Genomic DNA, 12,124 nt, shown 5'->3' on the forward strand with positions numbered 1-12,124 from the left:
TCCTAGGGTTAGGGTCTGCCATCGTCGCCGCCCATCCGCCGCCGCCGACCATCCCTACTCCGCCGCTGCCGCCGCCACCAACCGGCCGCAGCTGATCTGGGTCCCATCTCCTCCATGCCAGCCAGCCGAGCCGTACCTCCTCCTGGTCGCCGGTCCCCTTTTCCTCCGTCCTCTGCCGAAGTATTCTGTCCGGTTCGTACAACTGTTGGCGTGAGGAGCCAGGCTATGCTCGGCCGATTGTCTCGGGCGCTGCCCCCGCCGACGTACCGCCCGCTACACGGGCAGGTGGAGAGGCTATACTCGAGAGGAGACGGCGCGACATGTTTAAGTGGAGCATGCTCTGATCGACGGCTGAAGGGGATGCGATGCCGCTCCGGGGAGCGACGGAAGCCACCAAATCGACGGGCAGGTTGGTCGTCTCTGGCCATCTCCTAAGATTCTTATTTTATGCATCTCCAGCCGAAATTCGGCGCTCGGGTGAGCGTTCTCTCACGCGCACATTCGCTCGAATTCCACCCGCTTTGTCGCTCCCATGTTTGATGTGGCGTCCGCCTCTGTGAAGAGCGCATTGTCCCCTGTTTGTTTCAGCTCCCGTCCATGGAAAAGCAACAGGAGTCCTATTTCCGTTAAATTCCCAAATCCCCTAAACTGGATCATTTTCTTAGTTTACTCTTTACTCCAGATCCAATTTATCCCTCTATCTTCTTTATTTTCTTTTCTTTTCGAGGAGGAGGTGCTCACGGTCATGGCGAGGGACGGCTCTGATCCGGCGCCTTCACTGTTGGTTGAGAGCCTCTGCATGGTGGGGATGTTGCGGCTGCTCCAATCCTTTCTCTTAGGACAAGGTGCGGGTGGCCATGGTCACATCATGGGCCAGTAAGGCTTCTAGGTCTCCCCGGTCCTTGGCCTCTGCTGCACGGTATTATATCAACATTATTTCTTTTTGCACTAGGATAAGGTATATGATGCTTAGACATTGAATATTTCCATATGCATTTGATATTCAACATATTCCAACATTCCAGACTTCATAAAACCATGTCTAATAGAGTGTATATATCCTTTGCATTGTTTATCTTGTAGTCACACTTAAACATGTTTTTAATGCACAAACTAAGGTAGCTGCGTGGAATAGTTGGCTTGTACAGCTTTTACTTGGAAAATGGAACATTCTCATGTAATGTTCCTACAATCTGTACTAGATGATTTATCAATTTTGTGCACGTCTATTCTTTGTCTATCTTTTCATCGGAGAAAGTTCAGTTCTTCTGTCCTACGATTATTTTTCTGCTGGCATAATTGAATTCCGTGATTCGTGCGAACTCAAAAAACATTCAGTATGTAATTCCAAACTGAGTCGTTGTAAGTAGTGTATCATATTATCCCCTGGAATGTTTCACAGAACATTGGTATTTGAATCATAGTTTTAAATAGCCGGCTATAGCGGCTATAGCCTTTTAAACAATGTGCGGCTAAAGGCATTCACATGCTAAAAGCTAAAAGGTGGCTATAGCCGGGGCTATAGCCTTTTTTGACATGTCGCGGCTGTATTCTATAGCCGGCTATTTAAAACTATGATTTGAATAGATTTAGACAATAGTAGTCAGTATTAGTGCGCTATAGATAAAGATATTTTTTTAGTTGACATGTTATCATTTTACTGATTGAATCTTATTTCTAAAAATATGTTTTAGATGTATTTAAAGTATTATCTAGACTACTGCCATTACATGTGGAGAAGTACTTTCTTTTGTTATGAATGTTATGCACTACTTAACTGAGTGGTTGTCGAACATGTTTGGCTCTTTAGTTAGCAGGGATAAATTAATTATTAAGCGATACTATGTATGGTTGAGCTAGATCTATTGTCTGATGCTTGTTTCCTGTTGTTCTGTAACCAGCTAGGCCTGAAGTTAGTGAATCTGGAAGTGCTTTGACTCTGGAAGTGCTTTAGCGGTTTATGCTCTCTCTGTGGTTAAACATGTTCTACTAACAAAAAAGTATGGTGCAAACATTACTGTAGTTGGTATGATCTCAGTTGTTCTGAAACACTGTTATTTCTTTTGTTTACCTCTTGAGCCTATTCGTCTACATAGCTTAATTTTCTTTTGCATATACTCTCAATTTCAGAAATTGATGATAAGCCAAAGGAATCATTCCCGAGCATGATACTCAAATGTGAAGCATTAGATGGGACCTTTCTAAAGGTTAGAACCATTTCAATACAATGACTACGTAGTCAAGTGGGGTACAAATATGAATCAGTCCATGCAAAATCAAATTGGCTATTAGTTACAGGTGAGTGAGACAGAACTTTTGCTAGCTTGACAAATGCACTTTCTTCTTATTCATGTGCATTTCCTTTTAGAGCATCATGAGAATCATGTTCTATTTTTCTTCATTTGTTGATTGCCTGAAAAGAGTGATTTTCCACATTTTTGTGCTGCTGTAGTTGTTGGATGGTTATCAGAGTATCTGCCAACTGAGGTGCAGTTTAATTCCTGCCAGGATTTGCTACATGGTTACAGAGACCATGAGATATAGTCTGGAGTTTGTTTTTTTGAGAACATCAAGATCGTGAAAAGAATAAAGAAGGTGTAGTTAGCTTAGTAGATTCAGGCCCTCATCACACTAATAAGTTGTATTGTTCAGTCATTATAATAGCATTACATAAACAATACATTCTTCATTCGCCATCATTGTACTACTCCACTACACAAAATACATAAATAATTAATGTAAGATTATCAGTGTCATTTTTGCACATAGTTTATGATCTCATCAAGCATACATGCATGGTCGATTGTCTAGAAGTTAAGAAAATATTTGGTCCTTAGTGTTACCCATCAATTAAAAATTGTTGCAAATCACCTGGTAGAGTATACAAATACTGTTGTTAGTAATAATTACTATCAGATTAAGGTGTTTCTATTCATACTGCATACTCTGATGTTAATCGGAGAACGGACAGATTGGGAGCAAAGTTGCTCTGTGAAGGGACTTGGTGTGGATACTAAGTTTAGCATCAATGGTAGCGGTTCCGAGGGGTTCAGGTGGTGCCAAAGACCTGCCAAAGCCAAATAGTGTCAATCAAAAGCGCAAGTCCTACTCCTCGTGTTGTCTAGGAGTACAAAGGCTATAGCTCATGTTTTCATTATCGCGGAGCATGCATCTGTTCTTTTCAAATTACATATGCTCTGTTGATTTTTGAACTCTACACTCGCTTTTGTAGAGGTTCTACGGTTATGGGGTGTGTGTGTGTGTCACGTGAAGGCTTTAGTTGGTGCATCAAATCATAGAAAATCATTATGTATCCTTTTATTTTAAGGGGACCGTTTCTCTAGAGATTGTTTCGAAGTTATTTAGTCCTTTCCAAGTTTGTTAGGATTCTGGCCTTAGGATTTAAGTAGTGTACCTGAGCTATTTATGCCTACCCATAGACCCTTATGGGAAGCTATCAAGAAAGAATCAGATCTAATATCTCTCCTCCTACGTTACTTCTTCCCCTGCCTCTGTTGTGCGACAACCCCTCCACGGCTGAAGTCGTGCTGCAGGGGTTCGACGTATATCCCACTATGTGACAGTGTGTGTGTATGATACTATGATGCATGCTCTCAAGTACAATAATAAGAAAAGGAGAACAACTGAGAGCAGATATCATATACCATAAACTCCTATTATTTTATTACTACTCCGGTGCAAAAAATTTGGTGCTGTTATTGAACAGGATCATTCAAGCTGCTCCTGCTGCTATAAATCTTGCATAGCCTTTAATTGTTGCAGTCTGCATTTGGAGCTTTTTTCTGCTCTGGATTAACAAGGAAAATTTGGCTAGGCATGGCTTATTTTAGTTTCAGTATGTCAGGTGCAGTGTTTAGAAGGGAGTATTGTTGTAGCGAAACATGCATGATATGTAGATAAATAAATGGATACTAAATGAGATTTAGATATGATATAACACCTTCTCCTTCGGAGATGTTGCCTTCCTCTTCAGGTGGAGAGAAGCAGAGCCCCTACTGCCGACGTTGCCTCCTGAACAGCCTGATCTTGGGGACGAGCTGTCGGTGCTGCCGGGATATTGGTGCCGAGCTGCTGACACGGCCTCTGGCGCTGCCGGGTAGTTGGGCTCGAGCTGCCGTAGCTGCCGGTGTTGCCTCCTGTGCATAGGTGGGAGGTTGTGGGCTAGCTGCCGGAGTGGCCTGGCTGCTGGCGATCGGTTGATTGGTCGGCTGGATTCTGGTTGAATTGATCCCGGTGTAGCTTGGCTGTCGGCGATCGATTCCGGAGCGGCCCGGCTCCTAGCAATAGATTCCGGAGCGGCCCGGCTCCTAGCGACCCGGCGATCGAGGCACTGAGAAACAAGTGTGCATCTGTGACTTTGTCGAACTTGCCAAGATTGGGCTTAGGTTTGTGTTCATATTCTTGCATGCTGAAGTCCATGTTATCTACACTAACCTCATGACGTGACAAGCAAGCTTTGCAAATTTTCCCAATGGGTGTGCCAAACTGCCAATATAGTATTTCCTTCTATCGGTGTATTATTTTATTCCTTATTTTTTCAAATGCATCTCCAAGTGTGTACTATATATTTATTTTCCAAGTACATGTTGTAATTCAAATAATTATAAGGCTTTCATTAGTGCTTATCCAAGTACATCTCCTTGTCTCTTAAGTTCTCTGCTAGCGCAATAATTTGTTGATTCATTTGATTATAAGGCTTTCATTACTGCTTATCTTTGTGCCTATGTTTTTGAATGTTAGACTATTATTATTTTTCCTTGATTATGAGTCGACATATTACAATTGTATCACGGTGGTCTATGCAGGTTTACTTAAAGAAAGTGATAAGTTTTATGCTTGAACAGCAATACTACAATGATGGTTGATTATTTACCTACTCAATTTCTACAGGCATTCGTGTATGTTCCTTGTGGATTATTTAGCATGTACTTAAATCATAAAAATAAAAATGTTTTCCTTTTTGACGGAGTGAAAATACATTATTTTTAGATGAACATGGTTATTTTAACTTTGGGATCACTTACGTTCTTTTATGCGGCAATGCAAGACATGGTAAATTATCATATGAGAGAGATGGGCCCTGGTTTTTAAATAGGTGCACTTCTGTAACGGCCTATTTGAAATGTTTAAGGGTTCGGTCATTGTAATGCTACATACACTCGGGTAGAGATCATTTTCATGATATATACATTTTCACTATCTTCCTATTCATTTCATGTAATATATTACAGGAAGTATTTAGACGGAGTGAAAATACATTATTTTTAGATGAACACGTGTATTTTAACTTTGGGATCATTTACATGCTTTTATGCGGCAATGCAAGACATGGTAAATTATCATATGAGAGAGATGGGTCCTGGTTTTTAAATAGGTGCACTTCTGTAACTAGCCTATTTGAAATGTTTAAGGGTTCGGACACTGTAATGCTACATACACTGGGTTGGGTAGAGATCATTTTCCTGATATATACGTTTTCACTATCTTCCTATTCATTTCATGTAATATATTAAAGGAAGTATTTAGAAAAGTAGAAGACAAGGATTCTTCTGTTATACTAGTTAAAATGCCCGTGCGTTGCCACGGGTAACAGGCCACTCAAGTCTTTAAAACTACTTTGCTAAATATGTAATTTGAGACATAGTTTTTTTATGATTTCACCTTATTCATAATCTTTTGTGATACCACTTTGTTCATACCACAGAAATGTCTTTTATATACATATGATGTGCAAAAGCTCTTGTTATGTTCTTGGGGCGTTTCACCTTAGTCATCAAGAAAACTCCATGTGAATGTCTCCACAATTGTCTCCATGTGTTGACTAAAAACATCTAAAATGCCCTCACATCTTTATGTTGCTACAATACTAAAATACTACAAATAAGTACAAAGATGCAATCAAAATGACATTAAACTTCTTTAACACAACTCAAATTGTTAGTTTGCGACCTTTACAAGTTGACTTTTCCTACAACAACTACTCCCTTGATAGCAATGCCATTGTTGTTCAACGATCAATTCCAAACGTCTGATGGGATAATGTCTTATCCACTTTGAACTCGCAGAAGAACAATATGTTTCCTTCACCCTACTAATACTATGCAAGACCCTCGTAATGATACATGAACCTTCCAAGAAATATCTAACATTCACCAAAGTTGAAGGGGCATTGAAACAAGAATACTATTGATAGTGTGCAGAAAATGAGCATGATTAAATAATACACGTATTACCATGTGCAACAAATAGACATTATTAATATGAAAATATTTCCAATGGCAAATGCAAAAATAACCACTGCAAGGCTGACTAAGATAGAAGAATCAACTTTGTAAGCTATAAAATGAAATCACGCCCATAGATGATGAATGCAAGAAATTATAAATGATATGATGTGACGGAGCAAAATATAACAGAAGAATCCTTGTCTTCTACTTTTCTAAATACTTCCTTTAATATATTACATGAAATGAATAGGAAGATAGTGAAAACGTATATATCAGGAAAATGATCTCTACCCAACCCAGTGTATGTAGCATTACAGTGTCCGAACCCTTAAACATTTCAAATAGGCTAGTTACAGAAGTGCACCTATTTAAAAACCAGGACCCATCTCTCTCATATGATAATTTACCATGTCTTGCATTGCCGCATAAAAGCATGTAAATGATCCCAAAGTTAAAATACACGTGTTCATCTAAAAATAATGTATTTTCACTCCGTCTAAATACTTCCTGTAATATATTACATGAAATGAATAGGAAGATAGTGAAAATGTATATATCATGAAAATGATCTCTACCCAGTGTATGTAGCATTACAATGACCGAACCCTTAAACATTTCAAATAGGCCGTTACAGAAGTGCACCTATTTAAAAACCAGGGCCCATCTCTCTCATATGATAATTTACCATGTCTTGCATTGCCGCATAAAAGAACGTAAGTGATCCCAAAGTTAAAATAACCATGTTCATCTAAAAATAATGTATTTTCACTCCGTCAAAAAGGAAAACATTTTTATTTTTATGATTTAAGTACATGCTAAATAATCCACAAGGAACATACACGAATGCCTGTAGAAATTGAGTAGGTAAATAATCAACCATCATTGTAGTATTGCTGTTCAAGCATAAAACTTATCACTTTCTTTAAGTAAACCTGCATAGACCACCGTGATACAATTGTAATATGTCGACTCATAATCAAGGAAAAATAATAATAGTCTAACATTCAAAAACATAGGCACAAAGATAAGCAGTAATGAAAGCCTTATAATCAAATGAATCAACAAATTATTGCGCTAGCGAGAGAACTTAAGAGACAAGGAGATGTACTTGGATAAGCACTAATGAAAGCCTTATAATTATTTGAATTACAACATGTACTTGGAAAATAAATATATAGTACACACTTGGAGATGCATTTGAAAAAATAAGGAATAAAATAATACACCAGTAGAAGGAAATACTATATTGGCAGTTTGGCACACCCATTGGGAAAATTTGCAAAGCTTGCTTGTCACGTCATGAGGTTAGTGTAGATAACATGGACTTCAGCATGCAAGAATATGAACACAAACCTAAGCCCAATCTTGGCAAGTTCGACAAAGTCACAGATGCACACTTGTTTCTCAGTGCCTCAGTCGCCGGGTCGCTAGGAGCCAGGCCGCTCCAGAATCTATTGCTAGGAGCCAGGCCGCTCTGGAATCGATCGCCAGCAGCCAAGCTACACCGGGATCAATTCAACCAGAATCCAGCCGACCAATCAACTGATCGCCAGCAGCCAGGCCACTCCGGCAGCTAGCCCACAACCTCCCACCTATGCACAGGAGGCAACACCGGCAGCTACGGCAGCTCGAGCCCAACTACCCGGCAGCGCCAGAGGCCGTGTCAGCAGCTCGGCACCAATATCCCGGCAGCACCGACAGCTCGTCCCCAAGATCAGGCTGTTCAGGAGGCAACGTCGGCAGCAGGGGCTCTGCTTCTCTCCACCTGAAGAGGAAGGCAACATCTCCGAAGGAGAAGGTGTTATATCATATCTAAATCTCATTTAGTATCCATTTATTTATCTACATATCATGCATGTTTCGCTACAACAATACTCCCTTCTAAACACTGCACCTGACATACTGAAACTAAAATAAGCCATGCCTAGCCAAATTTTCCTTGTTAATCCAGAGCAGAAAAAAGCTCCAAATGCAGTACCGCAACAATTAAAGGCTATGCAAGATTTATAGCAGCAGGAGCAGCTTGAATGATCCTGTTCAATAACAAGCACCAAATTTTTTGCACCGGAGTAGTAATAAAATAATAGGAGTTTATGGTATATGATATCTGCTCTCAGTTGTTCTCCTTTTCTTATTATTGTACTTGAGAGCATGCATCATAGTATCATACACACACACTGTCACATAGTGGGATATACGTCGAACTCCCCGCAAAGCACGACTTCAGCCGTGGAGGGGTTGTCGCACAACAGAGGCAGGGGAAGAAGTAACGTAGGAGGAGAGATATTAGATCTGATTCTTTCTTGATAGCTTCCCATAAGGGTCTATGGGTAGGCATAAATAGCTCAGGTACACTACTTAAATCCTAAGGCCGAATCCTAACAAACTTGGAAAGGACTAAATAACTTCGAAACAATCTCTAGAGAAACGATCCCCTTAAAATAAAAGGATACATAATGATTTTCTATGATTTGATGCACCAACTAAAGCCTTCACGTGACACACACACACACCCCATAACTGTAGAACCTCTACAAAAGCAGAGTGTAGAGTTCAAAAATCAACAGAGCATATGTAATTTGAAAAGAACAGATGCATGCTCCGCGATAATGAAAACATGAGCTATAGCCTTTGTACTCCTAGACAACACGAGGAGTAGGACTTGCGCTTTTGATTGACACTATTTGGCTTTGGCAGGTCTTTGGCACCACCTGAACCCCTCGGAACCGCTACCATTGATGCTAAACTTAGTATCCACACCAAGTCCCTTCACAGAGCAACTTTGCTCCCAATCTGTCCGTTCTCCGATTAACATCAGAGTATGCAGTATGAATAGAAACACCTTAATCTGATAGTAATTATTACTAACAACAGTATTTGTATACTCTACCAGGTGATTTGCAACAATTTTTAATTGATGGGTAACACTAAGGACCAAATATTTTCTTAACTTCTAGACAATCGACCATGCATGTATGCTTGATGAGATCATAAACTATGTGCAAAAATGACACTGATAATCTTACATTAATTATTTATGTATTTTGTGTAGTGGAGTAGTACAATGATGGCGAATGAAGAATGTATTGTTTATGTAATGCTATTATAATGACTGAACAATACAACTTATTAGTGTGATGAGGGCCTGAATCTACTAAGCTAACTACACCTTCTTTATTCTTTTCACGATCTTGATGTTCTCAAAAAACAAACTCCGGACTATATCTCATGGTCTCCGTAACCATGTAGCAAATCCTGGCAGGAATTAAACCGCACCTCAGCTTAGCGAATACTCGATAACCATCCAACAACTACAGCAGCACAAAAATGTGGAAAATTCACTCTTTTCAGGCAATCAAGAAATGAAGAAAAATAGAACATGATTCTCATGATGCTCTAAAAGGAAATGCACATGAATAAGAAGAAAGTGCATTTGTCAAGCTAGCAAAAGTTCTGTCTCACTCACCTGTAACTAATAGCCAATTTGATTTTGCATGGACTGATTCATATTTGTACCCCACTTGACTACGTAGTCATTGTATTGAAATGGTTCTAACCTTTAGAAAGGTCCCATCTAATGCTTCACATTTGAGTATCATGCTCGGGAATGATTCCTTTGGCTTATCATCAATTTCTGAAATTGAGAGTATATGCAAAAGAAAATTAAGCTATGTAGACGAATAGGCTCAAGAGGTAAACAAAAGAAATAACAGTGTTTCAGAACAACTGAGATCATACCAACTACAGTAATGTTTGCACCATACTTTTTTGTTAGTAGAACATGTTTAACCACGGAGAGAGCATAAACCGCTAAAGCACTTCCAGAGTCAAAGCACTTCCAGATTCACTAACTTCAGGCCTAGCTGGTTACGGAACAACAGGAAACAAGCATCGGACAATAGATCTAGCTCAACCATACATAGTATCGCTTAATAATTAATTTATCCCTGCTAACTAAAGAGCCAAACATGTTCGACAACCACTCAGTTAAGTAGTGCATAACATTCATAACAAAAGAAAGTACTTCTCCACATGTAATGGCAGTAGTCTAGATAATACTTTAAATACATCTAAAACATATTTTTAGAAATAAGATTCAATCGAGTAAAATGATAACATTTCAACTAAAAAAATATCTTTATCTATAGCGCACTAATACTGACTACTATTGTCTAAATCTATTCAAATCATAGTTTTAAATAGCCGGCTATAGAATACAGCCGCGACATGTCAAAAAAGGCTATAGCCCCGGCTATAGCCACCTTTTAGCTTTTAGCATGTGAATGCCTTTAGCCGCACATTGTTTAAAAGGCTATAGCCGCTATAGCCGGCTATTTAAAACTATGATTCAAATACCAATGTTCTGTGAAACATTCCAGGGGATAATATGATACACTACTTACAACGACTCAGTTTGGAATTACATACTGAATGTTTTTTGAGTTCGCACGAATCACGGAATTCAATTATGCCAGCAGAAAAATAATCGTAGGACAGAAGAACTGAACTTTCTCCGATGAAAAGATAGACAAAGAATAGACGTGCACAAAATTGATAAATCATCTAGTACAGATTGTAGGAACATTACATGAGAATGTTCCATTTTCCAAAGTAAAAGACCTGTACAAGCCAACTATTCCACGCAGCTACCTTAGTTTGTGCATTAAAAACATGTTTAAGTGTGACTACAAGATAAACAATGCAAAGGATATATACACTCTATTAGACATGGTTTTATGAAGTCTGGAATGTTGGAATATGTTGAATATCAAATGCATATGGAAATATTCAATGTCTAAGCATCATATACCTTATCCTAGTGCAAAAAGAAATAATGTTGATATAATACCGTGCAGCAGAGGCCAAGGACCGGGGAGACCTAGAAGCCTTACCGGCCCATGATGTGACCATGGCCACCCGCACCTTGTCCTAAGAGAAAGGATTGGAGCAGCCGCAACATCCCCACCATGCAGAGGCTCTCAACCAACAGGTGAAGGCGCCGGATCGAGCCGTCCCTCGCCATGACCGTGAGCACCTCCTCCTCGAAAAGAAAAGAAAATAAAGAAGATAGAGGGATAAATTGGATCCGGAGTAAAGAGTAAACTAAGAAAATGATCCAGTTTAGGGGATTTGGGAATTTAACGGAAATAGGACTCCCGTTGCTTTTCCATGGACGGGAGCTGAAACAAACAGGGGACAATGCGCTCTTCACGAGGCGGACGCCACATCAAACATGGGAGCGACAAAGCGGGTGGAATTCGAGCGAATGTGCGCGTGAGAGAACGCTCACCCGAGCGCCGAATTTCGGCTGGAGATGCATAAAATAAGAATCTTAGGAGATGGCCAGAGACGACCAACCTGCCCGTCGATTTGGTGGCTTCCGTCGCTCCCCAGAGCGGCATCGCATCCCCTTCAGCCGCCGATGAGAGCATGCTCCACTTAAACATGTCGCGCCGTCTCCTCTTTGAGTATAGCCTCTCCACCTGCCCGTGTAGCGGGCGGTACGTCGGCGGGGGCAGCGCCCAGAGACAATCGGCCGAGCATAGCCTGGCTCCTCACGCCAACAGTTGTACGAACCGGACAGAATACTTCGGCAGAGGACGGAGGAAAAGGGGACCGGCGACCAGGAGGAGGTACGGCTCGGCTGGCTGGCATGGAGGAGATGGGACCCGGATCAGGCTGCGGCCGGTTGGTGGCGGCGGCGCGGCGGAGTAGGGATGGTCGGCGGCGGCGGATGGGCGGCGACGATGGCGGACCCTAACCCTAGGAAGCGGTGGTTCCCGAGAGATGCAAAGGAGGCGAGGTAGTGGTGCTTGGGAAACGAATTAGTTGGGCTTGGCCCATCCGTAGCGGTAGCAACGCGAGTGAGTATTGTT

The 12,124-nt window shown here is 40.8% G+C and overlaps 1 long non-coding RNA gene across 1 annotated transcript; it reads right to left on the reverse strand.

Moving 5' to 3' along the window:
• Window positions 1-7,973: 7,973 nt before the first annotated feature.
• Window positions 7,974-10,106, reverse strand: LOC124670096. Its single transcript, XR_006992412.1, has 3 exons — window positions 9,987-10,106; window positions 9,715-9,882; window positions 7,974-8,013 (listed from the first exon to the last, which is right to left on the reverse strand). It is a non-coding gene; the product is annotated as an uncharacterized LOC124670096 (long non-coding RNA).
• Between the last annotated feature and the right edge of the window lie 2,018 nt (window positions 10,107-12,124).

Source organism: Lolium rigidum, chromosome 7 (assembly GCF_022539505.1).
Source record: "Lolium rigidum isolate FL_2022 chromosome 7, APGP_CSIRO_Lrig_0.1, whole genome shotgun sequence".
NCBI classification, from domain to species: Eukaryota; Viridiplantae; Streptophyta; class Magnoliopsida; order Poales; family Poaceae; genus Lolium; species Lolium rigidum.